The 27903-nt window shown below is 37.8% G+C and overlaps 1 protein-coding gene and 1 long non-coding RNA gene across 4 annotated transcripts in view; one reads left to right on the forward strand and one right to left on the reverse strand.

The window, feature by feature from the left end:
- The window catches only part of l(2)41Ab (lethal (2) 41Ab), a 300238-nt gene that overhangs the window by 23950 nt on the left and 248385 nt on the right, over positions 1 to 27903 (forward strand). The window lies entirely within an intron of this gene.
- Positions 838 to 2035, reverse strand: LOC147644900 (uncharacterized). Its single transcript, XR_015272905.1, has 2 exons — positions 1270 to 2035; positions 838 to 1211 (listed from the first exon to the last, which is right to left on the reverse strand). It is a non-coding gene; the product is annotated as an uncharacterized LOC147644900 (long non-coding RNA).

Here is a 27903-nt window from a genome sequence, read left to right on the forward strand (position 1 = left end):
CTTCTATGAATAGGAAACCATACAATATAAATTATATATATTTGTATTAAAAAACAATGAAGTAATAGCTGCTTTCATTTCATTCACCTATACATATTATTTTTGCAGTTTTACATTCACAGATTTGCATTTTTCCTCTACATCAAACGATCGTTTGTATGGCACCTATAAGATATAGTCGTGCGATTTTCATAAAATTTGACACAAAATTTAAGACTAATATAAAATAGCTATACCTCAAATTTGATGAAAATCAGCTGAAAACTGAAAAAGTTATAAATTTAATTGTACTAATTTCTCGATCGTTCCTATGGGACCTATATGATATATTAGTCCGATTTTCATAAAATTTTACACAAAATTGTAGAGTATAGTAAAATGGCTATATCTTAAATTTGATCCAATTCTATTGAAAACTGAAAAAGTTAAAAATTTTTTTGTAAAAATTTTCCGATCATTCCTATGGCAGCTATATGATATAGTCGTCCGATCCGGCCCGTTCCGACATATTTACGAGTGAGAGTATATAGAAGGCTAACTACAAAGTTTCATTCAGATAGCTTCAAAACTGAGAGACTAGTTTGCGTAGAAACGGACAGACGGACAGACGGACAGAAGGACAGACGGACAGACGGACAGACGGACAGACGGACAGACGGACATGGCTAGATCGACTCGGCTGTTGGTCCTGATCAAGAATATATATACTTTATATAGTCGGAGGTGCCTCCTTCACTGCGTTGCAAACTTCTGACTGAAATTATAATACCCTGCAAGGGTATAAAAAAGACAGTTCAGGATTAAACTTCATAATTAAAATTAAAATTACATATCGAATAAATGTGAATATTCAAAAAATTTGTTTATTTGTATATTTCAATCATGAACGACGATTATTTGGATTTAATAAGCGTAAATTAAGACCAAAGGAAAATGAAATTTACATCTCGGATAGCACTGTAACTACTTTAAAAATAAATTCTGTTAGATTGGAGTTGCAACGTGTAACAGTGGCTCGCGGTCTGTGACTCCAAGAGTCGATACTTGCTGGGCACGCTATAGAGTCCGGCCTTGCTCGTCGGCTTAGGGGGTGTTGTTCTTGCTTTTACCGACTCCAGCTCTTGCGACCATTTTATTAATAAATAGCTAGAATTGAGCGTGCTGCGACGATATGAAAGAGCAAAACCAAATTGGTAACTGAGAATAGAAAACTTGAAAAAAAGGTTAAAAACCAGATAAGATTGAAGAAACCCAGGGAAGAGAACTCACGGCGGTTGTTGTGGTCGTGATATGCGTTTCCGTCCTGTGATCACGCCCTTTGAGCTGGGCTCGGGTGACCCCTTCGAATTCTTCCTGAGCGCACGTTTACATCAGCAGAGTTCGGTTGGATTCAAGCTTAGAAATACATAGTTTTATTGGTATTCATTAATTCCGTCTGGTGTTTAGTTCAGCACTAAGTTTAGTAGTAGAAAATGACGAGATAATACTACATCCCTTAACAATAATGTTTAACGAGAGTAAACATTTTCTTCTAACTTAATAGTTCTATACAATTTTAACTCAATTGATTTTAACTTCTTCCGAATATTTCTAATTTCTTAATGTACAAAATCAAAGATGGCTTCAAGAGCACGTCGGCCTCAATCAATGACCACGTCCTAATCTAAACTTATAGTAATAGTATCTAAGATTGACCTCTCTATTTTTTTTTTTTTTTGTAAATTCGGTTCCAAAGTAAGGGCGCTAGCATCAAGAAAAAATTATCCAATTATCTTAGCTTTAGTAGGCACTAGAACCAAGCGTTTCTTAATATTTTTACATCAATCTCTTGAGAAACGCGAATGGATATTCGTGAACTTGGGTTGGTGACTCACTGCCTTTTTTTTCCCCACGACGAAGATCGATCTTCCGAAGTATTTTATCTGTAAAGAAAATCGAGCGAGGTAGTCTCTCGGCTCAGAAGGAAAATCCACCAGCATCTCTCTCAAGAGCGATAGCACGCGCTTAGTTCCAATTCTGCCTTTTCTATCAATTGGCTCCCTTTAAATTATCAGCTAGCTATGAAAACATTTAAGGCTAAGCTTAACAAGAGGGTTTACAGGCTAGGTAGAAATGGCCATGCAGACGAATGAGGTTTATCAAGAGTTCTCTTCTGATTCAGATTCTATTCGAAAGCACAAATTGACGACACTAAGCGCCTAGAGGACCATCACGCCAGAGCTAAGCCAACAACAATCGTTGCGTCTGAAGAACGAAGAGTGAGGTTATGTCAAACGGCTGTGTGGCACGTGGCTTGACTCGGACAAAGTTAGGGCCGTGAGCCGAGGCTCAATGCCCGTGGCGCAAAGGCGAGGGCGGTGCCCAAAATCACAACTTTGGCGACCTGCAAACAGTTTAAACTTAAACTTATTATTAAACTTATTAAACTTATACCGCAAAGACGGCTTCAGCAATTTGTTACTTTTGGCTTTGATTATCAGATTTTTGCACTCTTTCTGCGAATTTGGGTTATACCCCAGTCAAGGCGAGACGGGTTCAAATAACCTTTGCCTTTAAAATTAAACTTTCGGCTACTCGAATCTCACACACGTCTATTCGCAGATAAATCAAAACAAAATAGACCGAGATCAAAAATGGCTGGCGGAACTTCGCGGCCACTGACAAATGACAGGAGTCACACTTAGCAACACTATTTGCTAACAGCTGATCCTCGATAACTACCTTCCTCTTTTAGCTCCCCTAGTTAATCGACGTTCAATGGCGGGTTTTTTTAACTGTCGCTTCAGGCCGTTACGAAGCCAACCCCCCCCCACCAAAATCAGGCTAGGGTGTTTTCCTTAGGCACCCTAGACAGATTGCCCTGAAGCGGCATCACTGTCGAATGTCCTTGGCATAAAAGTTGCCTAAGAGACGACCTTGTAGGTCTTCCAATTCGTAGTAGGAACTTCCAATCTTCTTTATAATTCGAGCTTTCACAAACGTTGGTCCAAATTTAGCATTGTATCCGTTTCGGAAACAACTTAGCTTAAAGTTACGGCGGAACACTTCTTGCCCTTCCGCAAACGTCATGTACTTGTTGTCCAGTTAAGTGTTCAGCTTTTCGATACACGTATCCGTCCTCGACTTTCAAATCAGGAAAACTTCTCGCATTGGCGGTGATCTTCTCCACTAGGTCCTTATAGGAATCAGAATTAACTTCCATAAATCAATACCTAAGTGTAGATCCTGCTTTAACGACGGCACAATGTAAAATTCTATCGCTTTCTTGACGTTATCGTATTCCACCTCCACCTTTATCTTTCCTTCTATCTGTTGAAGCCTTCCGTCGGCTGTGTTAACCCTAACGTTCATCAGTTTACAGGTCTTATCCGCTTCCAGGACCTCCTTTGCAACTTATTGTGGCTCCGGAGTCTAACAATCCATACTCTATTCGATCTAATAATTTAACTGGTAGAAATGGACGAGGATCCTTATTGCGAACAGAAATGGTAGAAATATGTTGTAACCCAAGCCTACAATTCTTGAACTTTTGCCAAAACGCTTTGAGTCTTTTGGAATTCCGAGACTTTCTCCTTTCCGATACTGCCTCTAAGCAAGTTTCAGTTTCTAGAATGGACATGGCCGATAATTTCTTACTTTTGCGGTGTAATAGCGAACTCTCACTATTTCTTTGTACGTCCGGGAATAAGATCGAGGTGGATGAAGAATCGTCCCCTCTTAGATGGTCATTGTAAACTGGTGACGAGCGGCATTCTGAGTCTTCAGTTTGAATGGCGACTTCGGAATGCCGAATTTCGAGTTTTTTTTGACAACTCTTACAGTTCGGCTTGTAAATATTTGATGCTCCACAGCCATAACAAAACACTCGCTTCTCGGATAGACACTCTTGGTATCGGTGACCCTTCTTTCGGCAATTTCAACACACTAAGGAGAGTGAATCTAATTGGATTTCCTTCTCTGAGCCGTTTTGAGAGATTTTCTCTTCAAATAACTCCGAAACTTCGCGTCTGAACGAAGATCCTTTCGCATAACCATGCGACTGTTTTACATCTTCCAAAAAAACTTCGCGTCTGCGACAAACCTCCCTCAAATCATGAATAGATAAAATTTCGACATTCAAAATTTCATGGCGTATCTCGGGACTCAAATTCGTTTTGAGAATCCTAACAAGCCAACGTAGTTCTAATTGATCCACTAAAACGTTCATGCTATCATAGAAGCTATCAAATGACTCATTGGGCTTCTGCTTTCTGTTTCGGATTAACTATGTCTATGTCGTCCCGCTTTTGGCGAAATTGCAAACGCAGGGCCGAGCAAAAGTTGTCCCAAGGAACCTCGGTCACTGCCTTGTGATGTCGCCAGTAAAATTCGTTGGCTTTTCCCTCGAACAACACGCTGGCATTCCTGCATAAAAGGCCAAAATTTCCCTCTAACGTTTGATGAGTTAGAGTTTCGACCCAATAGATAAAATCGTCTATTGACACCCCGGATCCGGTGTACTTTATCTTTAATCCGTTCAGGCTGTGCACTACCTTTTCGGTCTTACTCCGTTTTTGGTTTTGGGTTTCTACGGGGTTACGCATTATTATGGTTCTGTTACTGGTCTACAATTGGCTCGTTTTGAAATGAGCATCAATACACTTCTTATGAAACTCATGTTTACACACGGCTTCGAACTTTTCCTCTCCGTGCTCGATTTCGTGTTTGCATATTGGACAGAACATCTTCTGAGCTCCCTGGGAAGCTCTGTATGGCGATCGGTCTAGACCCATTTTGTCTATAAGAAAATCAAGATTTCTATAACAAATTCCTAACATAATAACTCACTAACTAAATTCGCAACAACTTATCAACTTTCTTTTACTTAATAGATGTTTAAACTGAACTCGGTGCTTGATTTTTCCACGGCGTAGGTTTCATTATTATTGTTACTGAGTTTCCTCGGAAAAATTTAAGATAAAAGTATACTAAAGTGGACTTCCTAATTTTCCGTTTTATGATTAGAGAGAGTCGAAGTAGGGAACGAGTAAAATCTTAGAAATTGAACGGACTACAGACTGTTCGAAAACTAACCCTCTAGTGTTCCTCTTCCTCTTGCGAAGACTACCCCTCTGAGGCGATTCCTACCTTTTAGATCAACCGTGGAAAGCGGAGTCCTTTCTACGAACTTGCATCTTTCTATTCCGACGTTTGAGCTAGCAGAAAAGCAGAAATTACAGGGTGAAGTTAAACCAATAAGGTGATAGTTCAAAGAAGGCCAGAAGCCCGTCCTGGGATCAGTACTTTCTGTAATTTCCTCCAGCTGATTTCTTCAAACCTCACTGCCCTTGGCAGGCAAAATTTCCTTAAATTGAGTGATTAATGGGGTCGAGAAGAAACCCTAAGTCTTTTCTTCAGATTTTCCAACCAATTCAAGAACTACCCAGAAAATTTTTCAGAAAATAAATTATATATAGTTGAAATTTTACAAGATATAGGAAAGATTTTTGAATTTGTCTATTAATGAGTCTTCTCAAGTACTCACTGTTCTCGGAAGACCACCACACGTTGGGCGCCACTTTCTATTTTATTAATAAATAATTATAACTACAACGTGTAACAGTGGGTCGCGGTATAGAGTCCGGCCTTGCTCGTAGGCATGGGGGGTGTTGTTCTTGCTTGTACCGAATCTAGCTCTTGCGACCATTTTATTAATAAATAGCTAGAATTGAGCGTGCTGCGACGATATGAACGAGCAAAACCAAATTGGTAACTGAGAATAGAAAACTTGAAAAAAAGGTTAAAAACCAGATAAGATTGAAGAAACCCAGGGAAGAGAACTCACGGCGGTTGTTGTGGTCGTGATATGCGTTTCCGTCCTGTGATCACGCCCTTTGAGCTGGGCTCGGGTGACCCCTTCGAATTCTTCCTGAGCGCACGTTTACATCAGCAGAGTTCGGTTGGATTCAAGCTTAGAAATACATAGTTTTATTGGTATTCATTAATTCCGTCTGGTGTTTAGTTCAGCACTAAGTTTAGTAGTAGAAAATGACGAGATAATACTACATCCCTTAACAATAATGTTTAACGAGAGTAAACATTTTCTTCTAACTTAATAGTTCTATACAAATTCAACTTAATTGATTTTATCTTCTTCCGAATATTTCTAATTTCCTAATGTACAAAATAAAAGATGGCTTTAAGTGCACGTCGGCCTCAATCAATGACCACGTCTTAATCTAAACTTATAGTAATAGTATTTAAGATTGACCTCTCTATTTTTTTTTTGTTTTTGTAAATTCGATTTTAAAGTAAGGGCGCTAGCATCAAGAAAAAATTATCCAATTATCTTAGCTTTAGTAGGCACTAGAACCAAGCGTTTCTTAATATTTTTACATCAATCTCTTGAGAAACGCGATTGGATATTCGTGAACTTGGGTTGGTGACTCACTGCCTTTTTTTTCCCCACGACGAAGATCGATCTTCCGAAGTATTTTATCTGTAAAGAAAATCGAGCGAGGTAGTCTCTCGGCTCAGAAGGAAAATCCACCAGCATCTCTCTCAAGAGCGACAGCACGCGCTTAGTTCCAATTCTGCCTTTTTTATCAATTGGCTCCCTTTAAATTATCAGCTAGCTATGAAAACATTTAAGGGGGTTTACAGGCTAGGTAGAAATGGCCATTCAGACGAATTAAGTTTATCGAGAGTTCTCTTCTGATTCAGATTCTATTCGAAAGCACAAATTGACGACACTAAGCGCCTAGAGGACCATCACGCCAGAGCTAAGCCAACAACAATCGTTGCGTCTGGCGAACGAAGAGTGAGGTTATGTCAAACGGCTGTGGCTTGCAGGCAAAGGGACTCGAACAAAGTTAGGGCCGTGAGCCGAGGCACAATTCCCGTGGCGCAAAGGCAAAGGCGGTGGACGAAATCACTCCTTTGGTGACCTGCAAACAGTTTAACATTAAACTTATACCCCAAAGACGGCTTCACCCTTGTGTTACTTTTGGCTTTGACTATCAGATTTTTGCACCAAGTGCGAACACTGATACTGCCGACGCCGGCGTAAAAATTTTGGCGCTTACTCTTTCTGCGAATTTGGGTTATACCCCAGTCAAGGCGAGACGGGTTCGAATAACCTTTGCCCTTAAAATTTAACTATCGGATACTCGAATCTCACAAACGTCTATTCGCAGATAAATCAAGAACAAAATAGGCCGAGATCAAAAATGGCTGGCGGAACTTCGCGGCCACTGACAAGTGACAGGAGTCACACTTAGAAACACTATTTGCTAACAGCTGATCCTCGATAACTATCTTCACTAGGTGGCAACGTCCTCTTTTAGCTCCCCTAGTTAATAAGCTCCCTTAACGTTCATTGGCGGGTTTTTTTTTAACTGTCGCGTCAGGCCGTTACAGAGTGTAACATTGTTAGTGGATCATATGTGGGGAAAAATGAAAATTTAGTGCTTCATGAATTTGGAATCAATGTTCCTCCTGGATATAATATACACATTACAGCACTCGAAATACGATTATCTCACCAAACTGAAACTGTACCAATTCGTCTTCACTTACGATCAACAAAATGATTATTTATAATAAAAAGACGTCACATAGCTCATTAGATTACTTTATTAAAACTACAGTGGGTGGGAAAGGGTACATCAGAAGGAAAGAACACTAAGCCTTTGCTGTTGTATATTCCTTGGGCACATGATGCATCAAGTCGACTCGCAGGTAAAAATCAATTTGATGGACACCACCTTCCCTTTGGAGAGTTCAAAAGATATGAGAAGGAGCACCTAGAAGCGTTCTTCCCCGCGCAGTCGAAGCGCAACCGCTCTTACGAAGTAAGCGAGAGCGCTCCGAAGGGAGAGAAGAACGAGGGGGCCCCGAGGGTGACATCCTTCGTCTTACCGGCGAAGAAATTCAGTGGGGTGGCTAGAGACACCCTTGCTATGTCACTGGTGGACGATCGGAATGACGATGGGCGCCTGCTGATGAAGAAATAGGAGGAGATCTGAGGATGGTAACAGGGTCTGAAATGGTAATAGACAAATTACTATCGGAGCCATCTGGTCCGAAACCCTGCTTTGACTCTTCAGACAAGGTTAGAGGACACCAGGTGATCAGGTGCGACGACATCGAGGGACTTCCTGGCAGAGTGCGTTGCTAAGATTAGCAACGCATGGAAGGGGATTAGCATGAAGCTTGTCCCTTCAAAGGATATCCCAAGGAGACCACGAACTCGCATCTGGTTGCCAAAAGAGCAATCAAACCATGAAAGGGTGACTCTGTGGGCACAGAATCCAGGGGTTCATATGGAGGACTGGGCTATCCTCAAGGCGGAGCGGGAGATGAAGACAAGCCAGCCGTTCTTGTTCCTCATCAACCAGCGATGACTAAATCAACTTCAAGAATTACACCACAAGGTTTTTCAAGCCGAGCCGGACGATATCCTTGAAGACGACTGTGGTGCAGATAACCTGAAGCTTAGCTCACTCGCTTCAGCGAATCTTACAGTCCTCCGAGAGAAGGACATCGACATCGGCCTAATACAAGAGCCATGGTCTAGGGACAGGCAAATCTCTGGCTCTAAAAAAATATACAACTATATACACCAACTCGACAGGGAGGTCTACGGCGGGTATAATTATCAAAAACAACCTTAACGCACTTCTTTATCCCAACCTTAGCAACTCAGATCTAGCCGTGGCTAGGTTTGAATCAGCAGATGGGACATCTGTACTTATAGACTCCGGCTACATGGCCCACGACGAACCGGCACCACCTGAAGCTTTCATTAAGGTGATGCAGTGGGCGGAAGACACCAAAACGATGCTCATCCTCGGGTGAGACGCCAACGCTAGGCACACGCTATAGGGAAGTAAGGAAACAGGGTGAGTCTCTTTTCGAAAGTATTCTATGTCACTATTTATAACAACGACGTCACGCCTACCTTCATTTTTCCAAAAACGGAAGAATATCAATGCTGGGAAGAGGTCCTAGATATAACTCTAAGAACAGACAACAGCAATTACCAGATAGAAAACTGGAGGGTCTCGATACAGCACCCATTTTCAGACCATAGGTACATTGCGCCAAAGCCCAATCCCCGCAGCACTGACTGGGACAAATACGGGAAAAATGTTCAATCTAAGGTGAGAAACAGAACGACCATGGTTCGGTCTACCCCAGAAGGAATCGACAAGGATGTCGAGGACTTCAATAACTTTCTCAACCACGTGTACAAGGAGTCATGCAGTCTTATGTAATCAAAAAAAAACATACCCACAGTGCTGGAACAAAGAATTAAAAGTACTTAGCAGACACACTAGTCTCCCTGAACTCAATCCAGACGGAAATTCTGGACCATTTTAAACTATTAGCCAGCTAGGAATGATGAAGACAGAGCACAGAAGATCGAAGCTATGCTGGCCTAATTACAACTATCACTGGCCGGGTGAAGTGGGGAGACAGTCAGAGACTGCAATCCTAGCCTACCTGAATGACTCAAACTGGTACTGAAGATGACGCGTCGACTAAGACCTACAAGGGTGTGGATCAAAAGAGAGCTCAGCTCTAATTGGAGGCTACAAGGGTAGCCTCACAACTTTAACCTAACCTAAAACTACAGGTCATGTGTAAGCGTCATAATTTTCATCTTCATCATCATCATCATTGTCAGTCTCATTAGACTTCTGCATGAATGTACTCATTTGCAGCACAACAGTACTGTACAGTAGTGTAGTGTTCTTAAAAATACTGCACTAATTTCTTAATGTACAGTATTCTCAATAGGCCAGAAAAAGATAGCACAACATTTTCAGTGTACTCACTCCGAGTGAGAGCAGTATATGGTTGTACTCTTCGTAAGTGAGTCCTATATTTGTCTCTTTTTTAAACAGCTGTACAGCTTTTTTGTTGACTGTGTACACCTGTCAGATGAGTGCAGTATTTTTTAACAAGTGCATAAACATGGATTGGAAAGAAAACGACGCTCGTGCAATGAACTCACAAGATAATGTAAGTTTTTGTGATAATATATATGTTTTGTAACAAAGTATATGTGTTGTTGTATATGTTTGTGATTGTCTTTTGTATGTTTGAGATTATTTAGTGCAAGATGTATTTGTATGTTCATTTATAGTATAAGTTTTGTACTCATAGTATATTAAAACAAAATTGTTTGCAATCAGACACACAACAATTGAATTGCCTTTTAAGGAGTACGCTGCCACAATAAAATCTAAATTATTAGCTGGTGAGCTAAAGCCTGCTAATTCACGTGGTCGGAGAAAAGCGTGGGACACCTTTTCACAACAGGCTAATGCAAACGGCATAGTGACGACAAAAACATTTATAAATTTGAAAAAGCATATCAAATTTAGTCAAACACAAATGCTACATTATGGCCAAAAGCCGAAAGCGCAGTCCTCCTGTCGTTGACACCAAACCTGCCCTCTGAAACCAAAAAGAAATGCACCAATTTGACAACGGAGTGGACAATAAAGAATGGTCAACCGTTTAATCTAATTGCGGACACTGGTTTTTAAAACTAGGCACAGTTTTTTATTTCTGTCGGTGCGAAACTGGGGGAAAACGTCAATATTGACTCTTTACTGCAGCATCCCACAACTATATAGCGAAACATCGGTGCGGTTTATGATTATCACTTTAATGAAGTAAAAATCGAATCGAATCGAACGGACTGAGCACAATACACTGTGCAAATCACTTGATCCACGATGTGATTGGCAAACTTGTGAATGAAGTACCAGAATTGCAGGATATGGTTAATCGATGCAGCAAGCTTGTTAAGTATTTTACAAAATCTGGACAAAACTGGAACTTAACAAGCACCCTAAAAAGCTACTGTCTAACTCGTTGGAATACAATATTTAACCTCTTGAAGTCTGTTGAGGTAAATTGGATGGAAATTTCGCAGATTTTGGTGGAGAAAATTGAATTAGCAAGAATTACAGATATTAATTATAATAATATTAGCGGAGTGGTGAACCTTCTTGCCCCTTTTGAATGTTACTCCAAAAAGCTGGAGGGTAGTAATTATCCAACATTGCACTTGACTGTTCCACATATTAATAACTTAAAAAAATATCCTCACCAAATGAAAATGACATAGAAGTAGTTAAAAAATGCAAGCTTTCGCTTTTAGAGTACTTAGATTCAATAGTCATAGAAAATTTTAATAAAATATCACAATATGGCCCTGTTTTTGTTTCCACGCAGAAATAACTTAACTAAATTCTCAGAATTAGAAAAGGAACAAACTTTTAAAGACGTAGATGAAATGATGTATAGTATTCATATAAATAAATAGGCAAAATTATGATAAAAAAAAATTAATTAAACCTGCAGTCATAGATAATATATTTGCCGATTATTCGGAACCTGTTCAGAATACTAATATTTTGCAATATATTCAGGATTAACTTCAAACATATAAAATATAAATAAAGCTTACATTGAAGATTTTGATGTTCTGCAGTGGTGGTCAATTAATTTTTGTTTTTTTGTTTTGAAACGATTTTATGTACAATCTTTCTATATGATAGACAATAAGCTAATTTTTTAACAATCACATTTACAGGAATAGAAAGCTTTCAATAAAGCTTACTATTCTATCATATACTATTTACAGTTTTACAAATACTGGAGATCGAGGACATATTTTCTTTTAAGCCTTCTAATTTCTTAGCTGTTATCTGCAAGATTAATTGCTAGAGTATTTTCATGGATTTGTAATTTGTTTACGTATGCTATACTGTGTTTTCTTATTTCATCTTTTACAAATGGGATATTCAGGTCATTATGGATGTTAACATTTGTCACATAAAAAGGAGCATTTACAATTTTTCTTAACATTTTTCCAGACAGGCTTGAGAATCGCTTTATATAGCAGTATTTTGTTCTCTATGCTGACTTGAGTATTTCGACCCAGTAACCAGGTCATTTTGTTAGCTTTTATAGTTAGCTGTTGTCTCTTTGCCTTTATGTGGTTCTTCCATGTAAGCCTGCGATCAAAGTGCATGCCAAGATATTTAACTGTGTCACTTTGTGGAATAGGTGAGTTATTAAGTCTCACTTCTGGATAGTTTCCAGCTCTTAAAGTAAATGTTATCTGTACAGACTTAAGCGGATTTACTTTTATTTTTCATCGCTAAAACCACTCTTCAATAAGGTCGAGCTCGTGTTGTAGATTTTCAGATGCTTCTTCTCTTAGGGAGCTATTTGTTATGATGGCTGTATCGTCTGCGTAGGTTGCTACTCTTACATTATTCGCAATTGGCATGTCAGCAGTGAATAGTGTATATAATACAGGACCTAGGACGCTACCTTGTGGGACGGCAGCATTTATGTTTACTATTGAAGAGCCTCCTCTCTTTGCTGAACGTAGAAGCGGCGTTTATCGAGATACGATTTAAGCAGCAAATAGTATGGTGGAGGCAGCCATTTTTTTATTTTATATAGTAGGCCTTTATGCCATACTGTATCAAACGCTTGCTGGACATCGAGAAATGCTGCAGTACAGTATTCTTTACACTCAAATGTTATAATTTCATGCATCACCCTATGGCGCTGCTCTGGGGTTCCATGTCCTCTCCTGAAACCAAACTGGTATTCGGGAATGATGGCGAGTTCGTCCATAATAGGCAACATTCTCTTCAAGAGTATTTTTTCAAATACCTTAGAAAATGTTGACAGTAAGCTTATGGGACGGTACGACGATAACTCTGTTTCAGGCTTCTTTGGCTTTAAAATCATCACCACCTCAGCACATTTCCACTGAGTAGGAAAGTGGTCTAGCCTCATGATCGCATTAAATATAAAAGTTAATAAACGAATGCATTTTGGTGGTAAGTTTTTTATAGTTAGTCCATCAATTTTGTCCAGGTCGGGCGCTTTGTTGTTTTTTAAGTTCTTAATTTCCATTAAAACTTCCTTCGTTTGTATACGATGAATTGGTAAGTTCATTGGCACGGAGAAGCTAAAAATCCCTCTTTATCTCTCTCGACAGTTTCGTTTACCATATTATTTGGCTGAAATACAGAGTGCAAGTGGAGCGCAAAAGCTTCAGGTAGCTTGTCATCAGATCTACACCACTCACCGTTATTGTTCTTAACAACTTTGCTTCTCTTAGCCGGTCTTTTGAGATATTTTGTTGCTCTCCACAGTTTATGTTCATAGTTTGATGATTGAGGATCAAGACTTTTAAGGAAAGTGGTAAGATATTCATTCTTTAAGTCTGATAACATTTTTTTGAGATCTGATGTTGCCTTGTTATACAGTCGCTTGTCAGCGGGATATCTGCTTTCCTGCCATCGTTTTCGCAAATTCCGTTTATTCCGTATCATTGACCGGATTTCAGTTGCTATAAATGGTGGTCTTATTTGTTGGGAGTTGCAGGAGCAGTAGATATATAACTCGCTGAATGTATTGCGGCTGTTAAATACTCTAATGCAGAATCTATATCGTCTCCTGTTTTTAAAGATAAATTGGAACTTACATTTTATGTTTGTAGTTGATGAGATTATTTTATATGGCTTTTTTTTGCATACAAGCTACAGCGCAATATGTGGTTATTATAGGAGAGTGTTCAGAGCTTAAGTCCAAATTTTCGATAACATTCATGTGTGATTGTGGAATTCCAGAAAAAAACTATAAAATTGATTGATTTTCAGACAGGAATTTTTGCGGCTGTCGGTAGGCCAGTATGTTGGTTTTCCAGTTGAAAGGGTTACAAATTTATTGGCTTGTATGCATTTAGAAAGCTCATTTCCTTTAGGGTTTGATAATCTGGAACCCCACCATGGATGTTTGGCGTTAAAATCACCTCCTACAATGAATCTCGACCCAAGTCTCTGAAAGAATTTATTGAAATCCGCTTCTTTGAGTGAATATAGAGGAGGCAGATATATAGCAGATACTATCACATCTGCATGCACACATTTTATCTCTATAACGGCTGCTTGTATGGTGTCTTCCCTGACACTGTCCATAATTGTAAATTTTATACCATTTTTAACGAGAATGGCAGAGCCTCCATGAGCTCTATTCGCAGGGTGGTCGGCTCTTATTAAATCATATCCGATTATCCGACAGTAAGATTTGGTGGTAAAATGAGTTTCAGATATGAGCATGACATGTATTTCATTTGTTTTTAAAAACATAGTTATTTCATTTACATGGTTGGAAAGCCCATTGGGATTCCATATTCCAATATTAAGATTTATTTGCATAATTTGTTTACAAGTAACATAATGATATTAAGCAAATTATTCGTGAGTTCAGACTGTTTCTCCAATAGATGTTTTATTCTTTCTAATGAATTGCTTGTGTTAGTATTATCTTATGTCACTTTAGCATATGTTTGGTATTCGTTAGATATTTTGAACGGCGCTGCATTCGGTGGAGCAAAATTGTAGGTTGCTTCGGTTTTATTGACTGCGTTCATATTTGGTTTGCGACCTTTTGGTGTCTTTTTTGACATGAGTTCTTGGTAGATACTGCACCCTTTGTAGCTTACAACATGATTTCCATCACAGTTTGCACATTTTGGTGGAGACTCTTTAGCTTCTGGGCAGCAGATGCTTGGATGTGCAAGAGAGCATTTAACGCACTTGAAGTCTTTTGAGCAGTAAGCTTTAGTGTGTCCATATTGTTGGCAGCGATAACATAGTACTATATCATTAACTTTGCGAACTGGCTCGACGTTGACTATAGCAATTTCAATATGTTTCAGATTATATATGTCCTCGTTGTTTTTGTCTGGGTCAATGTCAAGAAAGAATAAATTTAATGGCTCCTGTGTGACTCGGATTTTAATGTTACTTATGTTTCTGACCTTGTGTCCTTTGGATTCCACTTCGTTTTTAATCAGTCCAGTGTCTGTTGAGAAATGAAGATTTTTAATAACTACTCTAAAGGCCCTCTCTTTTTTAAGTTGATAGGTATGGAACTTAACTAAATCATCACTTAAAGTTATAATTAGTTTTCTATACTCTTCTACAGTTTAACCATTACTCTAACATGTCCATCGCGTTTACTTTTGTATTAAAAGTATTGCTTATCAATTTTTTTTACCGAGATATGACAGCATTTGTGTTATATTATCAATAATATTATCAATATAAATATTGGCGGTGGTTTGTCCGAGTCGTTGCTTGTAGTTCTCGTTTCTTGTATTTCGTTTTCGTTGTCTTTTCCATGATCAGCTGGCATATCAGTGTTTAGAAGATGAAACTTGTTTGAGCTGGTGCTTGGTCCAGTGTTCAATGCAGTTACTTTCCTAGCAACAGGTGGGGAGTTTTGATTCGGTCGTTTATTTGGCTTCGGTTTTACCCTCTGCCAGTGCCAAACCGATACGTCTTCGTTGGTGTCACTCATGCTGATAGGGTATCAACACTTTGAGAATCCAACGTTCGATGATTGTTGTTGTATAGAAGATGCTGATAAGCTCTTACGGTGCAAAGAATGAAAAATAAATGAGTGAAGCGTGGGCTCCGCACAGTAATTAGGTACGTCTATACTCAATGAGTGTTAATTAATAAAGACCGTTTTCCTTTGCTGTATCAAATTAGCTGCAAGATACTAGCAGCTCCCGCGAGCAGTGCAGCATCGGAAAGGGCATTTTCTGTTGCCAAAAATTTAATTTGCGAAAAACGATCTAAAATTGCCACCACTGAAGACTTGGTTAATAAAATAATGTTTCTCCATTTTAATATTAATAATTTAAATATAAATTCTTTAATAAAATAATATAATTATTATATCTGTTTTTAAGTCAAGTATTATTTTCTAAATTTCTAATTTCTTTATTTTATAATAAATACATTTAAAACGAAAATACAAATCAATTCTTTAATCGTATTCTTTCTTTGGCATACATAAACACGAGGACTCTATATGTGTGTATGTACCAGTCATGAAGTTTCACTCACTGTACAGTAAGTCAACTGCTCACCAAAACACTGTACAGTGCCCAGCTACTGTACACCAATTTCGATGCACTCAGCAACAGCTGTTCAACTATGAAATGAGTGAGAACACTGTCAATCGAAACCGACAATACTACCCTACTCACTCACACCCAAATATACTGTGTAGAAAAAAAGTGTGCCCACCTTTAGACAAAGTGATTCATTTGCCGTTTTGGATGCATTAATGCAGAAGTCTAGTTCGCATCACAATACAGAACCAAGATTTAAATTAAAAATAATTGCATGGCCTATTTTCTTGATGCAATAAGATAGGAGTTGAACGGTTGTGACTTTGATAGGTCACGGATTACTGGAATTACAAGAACTATTAAGAACTTTCTTTCAGTCGGTCAACAGAAAGGAGTCCTTTGTCGTATTGCCGTGTGGAGGGCTGAGACAATATAAGGCTGGGAGGACATTTCAGCTTTTCTGTTCCTTTAAAAATGTTGATTGAATTCGCTGAAAACTTCAAAAAATTAGTGTTAAACTTTATTAATTTGATGTTTATATTTTGCAGAAGCCACAGTGGTTTTATTTTAAATCTAGTCTCTAGTGTTTATTAAGTTCCGGTCACTTCGCGTGTGCATGCAGCTATTCTTATTTATGTAGTTAATTGAGTTTGTTTCTCAGTTTGAATTTTGAATTCCTATTCGTGCCTTCCCCGTTTAGCCGTTGTCTGCGCCGTCGCGACATCTAAGCATTGCTTGCTAATACCCACGCTCTCACGATCCCCAGCTCTCTCAGACTTTTTGTGCCGCTTATGTTATCTATCGCTCTCTCTCGCTTATCTCCAAATGTTTCAGTACAGTAGTAAGACCCAATTATGAATTCGCAAAATGGTCTGCTTTGCCAAAACCTGCAACAAATTTATTAGTGCCGGTGACCCGGTGGCTCTGCGACAACATTTTGCACTCCAAGTGCATTGGTGTTGCAGCTCGAACGGTGGACAATGTTAGAAGAATCATCGCCCTACGTTACTGCTGCGAGCACTGTCGCGAGGTGGAGAAGGTGATGATGTCTTTCATGCGTAAAACAAAGGGCAGTTTTACGAACATATAGTTTTCGTAAAATTAAGGAAATGTTCTTGGTGCTGGATAGCCAATTTAATAGTCTTCCGCTATTAAATGAGTCTCCCATGTAGGCGAATTCCAACAACCCGCGACGTGCACTCAACACCAGCCTCCCTCGGCACAACCTTCGAACTCAGCATTAATGTGCAGAGATCGACCGCTAGGAAAGATTCGGTGCCAGAATGTGCCGCAGGACTGCCCCGGCTTAAACTGTTTTGTCCCCTGGGGGTCCCAAATAATGACAACTCAAAGTCCCGTTAATATAGATGTATCTGCCCAGGATGTTAGGCCCGGAATACCAGCCGAAGGATAACCAATCAGCCTAGCCAAAAGCCTTTATAACTGTTCCACCGACGAGACATATTTTTGTTTCGCGGCTCTCCCCTGATCAACCATCAGAAGATTTTATCGCCGTTATCCAAGGCAAAAGCAGAGCTGATAAAATCAAAATAAAGGTGGAAAAATTCAAATTTTCATATCCTACGGACATTTAATATTTAAAAATAAACGTCCCTATCGAACTCGGTAGGAATAAATGTTCCTAGGCCCCATCAGACCACTGCATCTTCTACGTCTCAAAATCCCCACCCAAAAATCTAACCTACTCTCTAGGTATTTCCTACCCAGAATGCAAAAATATCCAGAATAAATTTATTCTTTCTTGCATTGAGACGGACACAATATGAGCCGGTTTTCCCTGCAGAAACGCTACCTCAGAATAATATAGACAAAATTTTACTAGACGAACAAGACTTGAATATCACGGCATTCAAATACGATTCTACAAAGATTTCATCTGCGTTGTTATTGGTTCATTATCTGTTGTATGCCCCCATTATAATGCAGTGAGGTTTCAATTTGAAACAGTTGGGTTTGTTTTCGGCATAGTTTTTTTTGCTTCTCTATAGAAATACAAGCCAATCAAACCATTTTCTGACGTATGCAAAACAATAAAATGAATCCTTTCAAAAGACGTCATTTGCTAAAAAAAAATTGTTAACCAGCAGTCTATGCTTTAAGGCATTGTAATATTAATATTCTAAAAATTAAAAATCTAAATTTGTCTCAAAAATGCTAACAAACAGTGTGGTTCAAGGGTAGTTGAACCAGCTTCATGCAAGTTTTACTAAAACTAGAAGGCAAAGTCTTCTGCAAGAGCATAATAAACCGCATTAGATTCAATGCATTCCGATGACAAAAATATCATTATCAGAGCAGACAGAAGTCCCGTTGGAAGCCGAGCAAGTAAATGCAATACTCCCACAATCAATGAAGTGACAGTGGTAGGGTTAGGTTATTTATCCGGCTGTTGTTTTCAAATAAAAGTGGAGAGTCTTATGCGGTGTTGAAATACTTAAAGATCGCGGTGGTTTTTGCGAAGGCAAGTAGTTCACCTGGCGACCTCTTGGAGGCATCTACTAGTGATGTCAGAACTGGGGCACCTAGGTGTTTTATTCTCGCCTGCCTTGCTCTTCTCCGCCTGCTATTTGCTGGTTCATCCGCCCGCCTCTCCAAATTGGCTTTGGAGCGTTCTTAAAGAGACTGGGTTCGTCTGCGATTGCGTTTCCATTTATGCCCTGGTGGCTGGGAACCCAGTAGATCCGCACTGACGTTATCGTGCTTAGGATATCTAGAGCGTCTCTGCTTGCCAGTCCATTTTTGAAACTGACCGCTTCGATTCGTCTATGTAGATACAGTGCATCAAAACGGGTGAGAAGCCCCATGTGTTGCTGAGCATCTTCTTGGATGCATATGGTGCAATGATGGCTTTTTCACCCTCTATAGTATATTGGGTGTCCATGCCAGCTTGCTGTCCAGTACAGTGCTAAGGTATTTGACTTGTATTTTCGGGGTCTGCCTGGTTGAGTTTATTTTTAGGGTGATGCATGGCGGTACCTTGAATCTCTTCGTGAAGAGAATGAGGTCCGTCTTATCCGCATTGATCCTGAGTCCTACCTTGTCCGTCCACTCACATATCTCCTGAGAGTTGATTCCATGATCGAGCTAAGGGTCGATGGACAAACTAGCGTGATCATTATGCTTATGTCGTCAGCATAGTCTGTTATCTTTGGGGACTTCCTCTCGAACTTTCTGATTAGGTCGTCGACCACTAGATTCCATAGGAGGGGCGATAGGAATCCGCCTTGCGGCGAGCCTCTGTGCGCTCTTCACCATGGAAGCGGTGCCCTAATCTGATTGTACCCGTCTGCAACTTAGTAGATTTCTTATCCAAAAGTTGATGGCGGGGTGCGTGTTGGTCGCTCCTAGGCTCTCCATTATTGCGTCTGTGATTACATTATTGAACGCACCAGATATGTCTACAAAGACTCCGAGCGCATATTCCTTGTTGTGCAGGGCCCTCTACTAACGAATGCAGCGCCGTCTCTACTGATTTCCCTTTTATGTATGCGTGCTGTTTGGAAGCTTTTCTAGCGTCTTGAGTAGAAAGGAGGCGAAGTTTATCGGCCTGTAGTCCTGACGTGGCTGCTATTTCCTGCTTTTGGCAGGAAGACAACCCTCGAGGTCCTCCATTGGACTGGGATATAGCCCGTACTAAGACAAGCTGTGTATATTGAGTATAGCCATGGACTGATGACTTCTTTGGTCGCCTGCAGCATGGCTGGAAATATTCCATCTAGTCCTGGTGCTTTTATCCCCGCGAAGGAGTGTATAGCCCATTGATATGAAATCGTTTGGGAAATGCTCTTCCTTGGTTGCTAGTACCTGGTGCTCGTAAGCATCGGTTATCTGTGTGTTAGGGCCTGAGCTGACTTTGTATGGTGGGTTGCTTTGAAAGCAACCTTCGTAGTCTAGCCGTTCCTGGCTCCTTTCTTGCTTCTTGAAATCGGTCATGATGCATGATATGCGCCACGTGATTCCTTTGAGAGGGTCTCTAAGGACTTTTACATATCTTCATCGGATTTTATTATACCCGGACAAGTAGCGAGTTTACGAGTTTACGGGTTTCTAAAGACTTGATTTTGGAGAGGGATCGAGTTCGCATTGGAACTGTTTGTATCTGTGGTCTTATAAGGATGGTCTCTCCAGGACTTTCGAGTCTGATACCATTGTACTTTGCCCCGTTACGAGTGTTATATCTTATATGTTATATCTACAGGACTGCAGACTGCAGATTCAGCACTCGGTCCTCTTGGATAGCAATGGAGATGGCTTCGTTTTATGTAACATTTTGTTTGGTGATAAAAAAAATAAAGAAATTATTTCTATTTTTGTTTTTTATTTGAATACCTTCGAATGCCATTTGGCCTTCGAAATGCACCTGCTACTTTTCAAAGGTGTATGAATAATATCCTTCGACCGTTGCTCAATAAACACTGTTTAGTGTATTTAGATGACATCATAATTTTTTCCACATCCCTTACCGAACATTTAAATTCATTACAGCTAGTTTTTTCCAAACTTGCAGAAGCAAATTTAAAGTTACAGTTAGACAAATGTGAATTCTTAAAAAAGGAATCTAGTTTTCTTGGTCACATCGTAACCCCCAATGGTATAAAACCAAACCCCCTTAAAGTTAAAGCCATAGTTTCATATCCAATTCCAACAAAAGTAAAAGAGATCAGAGCTTTCCTTGGATTAACCGGTTATTATCGTAAATTTATCCCAAACTACGCAGACATAGCAAAACCAATGACCAAATGTTTAAAAAAAGGAGCAAAAATAGATACACAAAATATCGATTACATAGAAGCATTCAAAAAACTTAAAACATTAATAATTAGAGAACCAATTCTCCAATTACCCGATTTCGAAAAAAAATTCACTTTAACCACAGATGCCAGTAATCTAGCCCTTGGAGCCGTACTTTCTCAAAATGGTCATCCTATATCCTTTATTAGCAGAACACTTAATGAACATGAATTAAATTACAGTGCTATCGAAAAGGAATTACTTGCCATTGTTTGGGCCACTAAAACTTTTCGACATTATTTACTAGGACGACATTTTCTCATTGCAAGAGACCATCAACCTCTTAGATGGCTGCATACTTTAAAAGAACCAAATGCCAAGTTACAAAGATGGAATGCCAAGTTAAACGAATACCAATTTAAAATCGACTATATTAAAGGGAAAGAAAATTCAGTTGCCGATGCATTATCAAGAATTAAAATTGATGAAAATCACCATAGTGAAGTTACTCAACATAGTGCAGAAGAAGATAATAGTAACCTAATTCATTTAACAGAAAAACCAATAAACTATTTCAAAAAACAAATCATTTTCATTAAATCCGATAACAATAAAGTAGAGCATTCAACAATATTCGGTAACTCCATTACAACAATTCAATATAATGTAATGACACTCGACAAAGCCAAACAAATTTTACTTGATCATTTTATTCATAGAAACATTACCATTCATATTGAAAGCGATGTAGATTTTGAAATCATTCAAAGAGCACACAGAGAAATTATTAATACCACTTACACTAAAGTAATTCGCAGCCTCCACTTATTAAAGAATGTTTGTTCATACGCCGAATTCAAAGAAATTATACTTCAATCGCATGAAAAACTTTTACATCCTGGTATACAGAAAATGACTAAATTATTCAAAGAAAATCACTTTTTTCCAAATAGCCAACTATTAATTCAGAATATAATAAATGAATGCAACATATGCAATTTGTCTAAAACAGAACACAGAAATACCAAAATGCCTCTTAAAATCACACCCAACCCTGAACATTGTCGAGACAAATTTGTAGTAGATATTTATTCATCTGAGGGAAAACATTACATCAGTTGCATTGACATTTATTCAAAATTCGCTACACTTGAACATATTAAATCAAAGGATTGGATATAATGCAGGAACGCACTAATGCGCATTTTTAATCAGTTAGGTAAACCCAAATTACTAAAGGCAGACAGAGACGGAGCTTTCACCAGCTTGACTCTAAAGCGATGGCTTGAAGCAGAAGGAATTGAATTACAACTTAACACGGCAAAAACCGGTGTAGCAGACGTCGAAAGACTACATAAGACAATAAATGAAAAAATCCGAATAATCAACTCATCCGATGATGAAGTAATATTAAGCATGATAGAGACAATTCTTTACACATACAATCATAAAATAAAACATGACACCACTGGACAAACACCTGCTCAAATATTCTTATACGCTGGACATCCAATATTAAACACTCAAAATATTAAAGAAAGGAAAATAGATAAAATAAATGAAGATCGACAGGAATTTAACATTGACACTAGATACAGAAAAGGTCCACTTCAAAAGGGAAAATTAGAAAATCTATTTAAAGCAAATAAAAATGTAGAAAAAATAATACCACACTTTACGTAATTATAATATTAGTAGTTATCGTTCTTATTATTTTTGTTGTCCTATCAAAATTGTATACACAAAATCCACTTACCTTTTTATATACAAAATTTAGAAAACAAGCAAAAAATAATCAAGAACCACAACAAGAAATAGAACCGGCACAAAATCAGTTGCATTGTACCCTGAAATGCCAGCCCAAACATAGGCAACCCTTTTAAGGGGAGGGAAGTGACATATTCACAAATTCTGTTATGTTCCAAGAAATATGAATCTGCAGCGTAGGCGATCCCACGCTGAACCAATGTAAACAATCCACATCCGGAGCAATCAATGTTCCTTCTCAATAACATAAATAATTCTTCAATAAATATCCCAAGCGGGCGATCTCGCTCCCCAACTTTTGTAAACAAAGGGCAGTAGAAGTTAGATTTTTGTCACAATAATTTAGTCTTAAGCTGAGATCATTTGAATAAAGACGTGAAGCGGAATATTCGTTTTATTAATTCAACTTAGCGTTGTCCTTAGTCAACTGACGGGACATTAGTTCGACTCACAAAACAGAAACACTTCACTGGCGCAGTTGGTAGGATACAAAAAGTATCCGAAAAAAAAGAACCTCGAGTGAAAAATAAATTAAATTTTATAATTCAGTTCTCGAACAATAATTACGCAAAACGTTTTAAAACACTTCAACTTGGATTATAATTCCAATTCGGTTGTCCAACAAAAAGTGGAAGAACAAAACAAAACAAAAACACAATAAGTCCAACGGCACCTAAAAGTTAATAACAACAAATAAATTTTAAGAAAATTAATTTAAACAAACACTTCAACTTTAAAAAGTGAAATAAAAAATAAACTAAAATAAATTTTTATTTTACTATAACAACAAATTTACTGTAACAAAACACTAAGCGACAACAACCTTGCTGAAGCTCGTCGGCAGCTAAAAGACATCATGCCTTTTAAGGGTGATCCAGAAACTCTCTACACTTTCGTCAGCAGAGTGGACTATGTAATTTCACTCTACCAAACTAATGATGTGCGACAAAAGAGGATTCTTCTTGGAGCCATCGAAAGAAACTTGGACGGACACGTAACACGATCATTGGGCCTTCCGAACATTGAAGATTGGCCTACCCTTAGATCGAGACTAGTTGCAGAATTTTAACCCCAAACACCGAACTACAAACTACTGGAGAACTTCAGGGACACACCTTACAAGGGAAATCTGAGAGCATTCTGCGAAGAAGCAGAAAGACGACGTACTAATTTCAAAATTGCATCTAGAAGGTAACCAGCCAGACTTTCTTATTTATCTTCAGGCGATTAAAGATTCCATTAAAATATTGATCAGAAAATTACCAATACAATTATTTACAATTTTGGCTCATCATAACATTGAAGACTTAAGATCATTAATCACTATCGCACAAAATGAGGGAATATATGATGAACATGTTAATTTTGAATTAAATAAAATTCCAGAAAATCGTAATAAAAACTCAAACCCTAATCAGAATTCTAAACCACACAAATTCAATACAAATACACAAACCCAATATCGACCAAGTTACCCACAATATTCTCAACCATTCCAACCTAATTTTAATCAATACACGCAATCATTTAGACCCACCTATACACAACAGATACCTAACAACCAAAATATGTGGCCAAATCATTTTGGACCCAACCAATACATGAACACACAACCATTTACTCACAAAAATCCTTTTCCACAATATTTAAATAAAATTCAAAATCCTCAAACAGCACATTTTAAAGCAAATACATACCCTCAACAACAACAACCCTCTACATCTAAAAATACTAACTTCCCGGTTACCAAACGACTAAGACCATCGGACAGTGAACAAACCAAAATGTCTATTGACGAATTAAGATTTCAAGACGCACACGAACACGAATACGAAGAAATACAACCTAATTATTATGAACAACAGTATTATGACCACAATCAATACCATAGGTTGACTAATGAACAACAACAGCAACAACAGGTCCAATACACCCAAAATAAAGATGAACAAAATCTAAATAGCTCAGAACCAAACGAAAATTTTCGGCTAACAGCCCCGGACAACACCAATACATAGAAATATCATACAAAGGTTGCACATACAATTGCCTTATAGACACAGGATCCACAATAAATATGATCAATAAAAATATATTTTGTCTTCCTATTCAAAATACTATATGCGAAGTTTTGACATCAAATGGCCCTATTACATTGAACAATTTAATTATGTTACCCAGCAATAGTATTTTTAAAACAACTGAACCATTTTATGTACACAATTTTTCTAATAATTATGATATACTAATTGGCAGAAAATTGTTGAAAAATGCACAATCAATTATAAATTACAAAAATAGCACAGTTACCCTTTTTGATAAAACATATAAATTAATAACTTCAAAATCAGAAAAGAACCAAAATTTTTATATCCAAAAGCCAATAGAACCAATTAAAAAATCACCTCAGGAATCAACAAAAAAAATTGATTTCGGATTATTTCGATTAGATCACCTGAATCAGGAGGAAACTTCAAGGTTGAAAGGTTTATTAAATAAATTAAAAAATCTTCAATATGAAGAAGGAGACAATCTTACATTTACAAATACCATTAAACACGTACTAAATACAACACATAACTCCCCAATTTATTCGAAACAGTACCCACTTGCTCAAGCGCACGAAATTTAAGTCGATAACCAAGTACAGGAAATGCTTAATCAGGGATTAATTAGGGAAAGTAATTCACCATACAATAGTCCTACCTGGGTAGTACCCAAAAAACCTGATACATCTGGAAAAATTAAGTATAGAGTAGTAATTGATTATAGAAAGCTAAATGAAATAACTATTCCCGACAGATACCCAATACCAAACATGGACGAAATCCTTGGTAAACTAGGTAAATGTCAATATTTTACAACTATCGATTTGGAAAAGGGATTTCATCATATAGAAATGGACTCAGAATCAATACCTAAAACTGCATTCTCCGCCAAAAGCGGTCATTACGAATACCTTCGAATGCCATTTGGCCTTCGAAATGCACCTGCTACTTTTCAAAGGTGTATGAATAATATCCTTCGACCGTTGCTCAATAAACACTGTTTAGTGTATTTAGATGACATCATAATTTTTTCCACATCCCTTACCGAACATTTAAATTCATTACAGCTAGTTTTTTCCAAACTTGCAGAAGCAAATTTAAAGTTACAGTTAGACAAATGTGAATTCTTAAAAAAGGAATCTAGTTTTCTTGGTCACATCGTAACCCCCAATGGTATAAAACCAAACCCCCTTAAAGTTAAAGCCATAGTTTCATATCCAATTCCAACAAAAGTAAAAGAGATCAGAGCTTTCCTTGGATTAACCGGTTATTATCGTAAATTTATCCCAAACTACGCAGACATAGCAAAACCAATGACCAAATGTTTAAAAAAAGGAGCAAAAATAGATACACAAAATATCGATTACATAGAAGCATTCAAAAAACTTAAAACATTAATAATTAGAGAACCAATTCTCCAATTACCCGATTTCGAAAAAAAATTCACTTTAACCACAGATGCCAGTAATCTAGCCCTTGGAGCCGTACTTTCTCAAAATGGTCATCCTATATCCTTTATTAGCAGAACACTTAATGAACATGAATTAAATTACAGTGCTATCGAAAAGGAATTACTTGCCATTGTTTGGGCCACTAAAACTTTTCGACATTATTTACTAGGACGACATTTTCTCATTGCAAGTGACCATCAACCTCTTAGATGGCTGCATACTTTAAAAGAACCAAATGCCAAGTTACAAAGATGGAATGCCAAGTTAAACGAATACCAATTTAAAATCGACTATATTAAAGGGAAAGAAAATTCAGTTGCCGATGCATTATCAAGAATTAAAATTGAAGAAAATCACCATAGTGAAGTTACTCAACATAGTGCAGAAGAAGATAATAGTAACCTAATTCATTTAACAGAAAAACCAATAAACTATTTCAAAAAACAAATAATTTTCATTAAATCCGATAACAATAAAGTAGAGCATTCAACAATATTCGGTAACTCCATTACAACAATTCAATATAATGTAATGACACTCGACAAAGCCAAACAAATTTTACTTGATCATTTTATTCATAGAAACATTACCATTCATATTGAAAGCGATGTAGATTTTGAAATCATTCAAAGAGCACACAGAGAAATTATTAATACCACTTACACTAAAGTAATTCGCAGCCTCCACTTATTAAAGAATGTTTGTTCATACGCCGAATTCAAAGAAATTATACTTCAATCGCATGAAAAACTTTTACATCCTGGTATACAGAAAATGACTAAATTATTCAAAGAAAATCACTTTTTTCCAAATAGCCAACTATTAATTCAGAATATAATAAATGAATGCAACATATGCAATTTGTCTAAAACAGAACACAGAAATACCAAAATGCCTCTTAAAATCACACCCAACCCTGAACATTGTCGAGACAAATTTGTAGTAGATATTTATTCATCTGAGGGAAAACATTACATCAGTTGCATTGACATTTATTCAAAATTCGCTACACTTGAACATATTAAATCAAAGGATTGGATATAATGCAGGAACGCACTAATGCGCATTTTTAATCAGTTAGGTAAACCCAAATTACTAAAGGCAGACAGAGACGGAGCTTTCACCAGCTTGACTCTAAAGCGATGGCTTGAAGCAGAAGGAATTGAATTACAACTTAACACGGCAAAAACCGGTGTAGCAGACGTCGAAAGACTACATAAGACAATAAATGAAAAAATCCGAATAATCAACTCATCCGATGATGAAGTAATATTAAGCATGATAGAGACAATTCTTTACACATACAATCATAAAATAAAACATGACACCACTGGACAAACACCTGCTCAAATATTCTTATACGCTGGACATCCAATATTAAACACTCAAAATATTAAAGAAAGGAAAATAGATAAAATAAATGAAGATCGACAGGAATTTAACATTGACACTAGATACAGAAAAGGTCCACTTCAAAAGGGAAAATTAGAAAATCTATTTAAAGCAAATAAAAATGTAGAAAAAATAATACCACACTTTACGTAATTATAATATTAGTAGTTATCGTTCTTATTATTTTTGTTGTCCTATCAAAATTGTATACACAAAATCCACTTACCTTTTTATATACAAAATTTAGAAAACAAGCAAAAAATAATCAAGAACCACAACAAGAAATAGAACCGGCACAAAATCAGTTGCATTGTACCCTGAAATGCCAGCCCAAACATAGGCAACCCTTTTAAGGGGAGGGAAGTGACATATTCACAAATTCTGTTATGTTCCAAGAAATATGAATCTGCAGCGTAGGCGATCCCACGCTGAACCAATGTAAACAATCCACATCCGGAGCAATCAATGTTCCTTCTCAATAACATAAATAATTCTTCAATAAATATCCCAAGCGGGCGATCTCGCTCCCCAACTTTTGTAA

This window comes from Drosophila serrata, unplaced genomic scaffold (assembly GCF_035046125.1).
Source record: "Drosophila serrata isolate PLE 108 unplaced genomic scaffold, ASM3504612v1 contig_69, whole genome shotgun sequence".
Classification (NCBI taxonomy): Eukaryota; Metazoa; Arthropoda; class Insecta; order Diptera; family Drosophilidae; genus Drosophila; species Drosophila serrata.